The sequence below is a fragment of the Myotis lucifugus genome, unplaced genomic scaffold (genome assembly GCF_000147115.1).
Source record: "Myotis lucifugus unplaced genomic scaffold, Myoluc2.0 scaffold_408, whole genome shotgun sequence".
NCBI classification, from domain to species: Eukaryota; Metazoa; Chordata; class Mammalia; order Chiroptera; family Vespertilionidae; genus Myotis; species Myotis lucifugus.
Window position 1 is genome coordinate 151,637 of NW_005871456.1, and position 2,113 is coordinate 153,749.

General features: G+C 65.5%; 1 protein-coding gene across 1 annotated transcript in view; it reads left to right on the forward strand.

Moving 5' to 3' along the window:
- The first annotated feature begins 164 nt into the window (after positions 1-164).
- Positions 165-2,113, forward strand: part of PDZRN3 (PDZ domain containing ring finger 3) — an 84,972-nt gene continuing 83,023 nt past the window's right edge. Inside the window, exon 1 of the mRNA XM_014467659.2 lies at positions 165-265. The gene's annotated coding sequence lies outside the window, so the exon portion shown is untranslated. The remainder of the gene's footprint in view (positions 266-2,113) is intronic.

Below are 2,113 nucleotides of genomic sequence, written 5' to 3' on the forward strand. Positions count from 1 at the left end.
GCTGCGCGCGGGCGGCCACTTCTGGCGCGCGGGGCCTGCGGGGGCACAAACGGCGCCGCTGCAGGCCCGGCTCGGCGCGCTGCACAAGGCCCTCAAGAAGGAGGCGCTGCGCGCGGGCAAGCGGGAGAAGTCGCTGGTGGCGCAGCTGGCCGCGGCGCAGCTGGAGCTGCAGATGACCGCCCTGCGCTACCAGAAGAAGTTCACCGAGTACAGCGCGCGCCTGGACTCGCTCAGTCGCTGCGTGGCCGCGCCAGCTGGCGGCAAGGTAGGCGCCTGCCCGACCCCTGCCAGGCCCAGTACGCAGGGCACCTCCTCCTCCCAGGGCACTGGGATGCCTGGGGCTCCCTGGGCGCATCCCTGCCCCTCCTCTTGCCGCTGCTTGCAGCCGGGTCAAGAGGAGCTGGGCGCTGAGTCCACCCAAGCTTGGCAACTGTGGTCCCTACAGAGGACCAGGCGCCCGGGGTGGATAGGGTCCGGCAGCTTAAAGGGCCTGGAGAGACAGAGAGGAACCCACAGCCGGGGGAGAGCCAGGACGGGCTTCTAGTTTCACTGCTCAGACCTGCTAGGGTATCTCAGTGGGAAACCGTGGTTCCTACGTAGTGACACAAAGTAAGTAAGATGTTGGCACGCGGGGTGAGCTATGTCCAGGCTTCCCTGGGGCCCGGGGCCAGTCCAGGGTACGGAAGAAGGAGGCCAGAGAGGCCGCCTCAGAGCGGGCAGGCTCAGGCACGGACGTGCTGGCCGTGACTGCTGACCTTGAGCGAGCTGCCCGGACAGGGATGAACACAGCCGGGCACCCTCTGTGCCTTTCACCCGGGATCCCGGGAGGAATGAAAGGAACCGACACCAGGCGTGAAGTAGTCACTGAGACCGAGTCCCGTGAATGTGAGCTGTCTCAGTATCTGGGCGCTTTGCTGACCGGCTGGGTGACCTCGTGATGTGACCCAGTTGCACCGGTGCCTCTACATGTGAAGTGGTTGCTGTCAGCCTTCAAGGAGAAAGGGCCCCGTGAGGAGGCCCTGGCGCTGTGCCTGGGTGGGGTGGGGGTGGGGTGGGGGTAAGTCCCCAACAACTGTGCCTGCAATTATCTTCAGGCCGGAGGCCTCCCCAGTGCTTGCTGGGAGGCGGTGTCTCACACCGTCTGAGGGCGACTTTGCTCTGGGCCCAGCGCTGAGCCCTTCTCAGCTGTTTGCCTGCTGCTCACAGGTCACCGGGGACGCCTCTCGTTTGCAGATGAAGGAACGGAGGCCGGGGACGGGCAGTTGTGGGCCTGGGTCCCAGTTGTTAGGTGGGGGTTGGGTTCTGCACCCACACGTGCCCGTGTCCCCCGCCCAAACTCCTGGCCCCTGCTGTGTTGCCACCGGTTGAAGCCACGGGTGCCATTTACTGAGCACGGACTGTGCGCCGGCAACCAGGGCCGCACTTGCTATCCGTCACTGCTCAGTCCCCTGAGGGGAGCGGGTGGGCTCACAGAGGTCCCAGAGCCGCACCAAGTCAGACAGCAACTCAGGGCAGAGTGGGAATCGCCTTCTGCCTCAGCTCAACCTCGGCACCCACGGGCACGATGGCCCGTAATCCTCCGTTGTGGGATGGCTGGCCGCATCCCTGCCTGGACCCACGAGATCCTAGTAGCACCAGCCCCCATGTTTCCACAACCCAAAATGTCTCCAGATATTGTCCAGTGTTCTCTGGGACGGGGGCGGGGAAATCACCCCCTGAGAACTGGGGTTTCCTGGTTGCAAAGGCCACGTTTTCAACTACAGGGGGCGGGACTCCAGCCGCTGCCCCTCTGGTTGCCTGTCCATATGGCTCCGAGGAGGAGACATTTCTGCCCCAGGGCCCCAGGCCTGCGTCTGCTTTCCCTCCAGCTGGCCCAGCCCCCTCCCCCCAGTGCACACTAGGCCGCAAGTTTTCCGACCCCCCTCCGCCTGGCCCCCGCCTGCCTGTCAGCTGCAGCCTGAGCAGCTGGCCTCGCTGAGCTCAGGGCAAATATTTACAGCTCGGAGCTCACCGGGGACCGCACAGGCTACAAAGGACTGCAGAGGCCGGAGTCACCCCAGCGGGCCCAGCCTGTCGAGCAGCGCCGGGCCTGGGCGAGGGGCTCGGGTTGCTG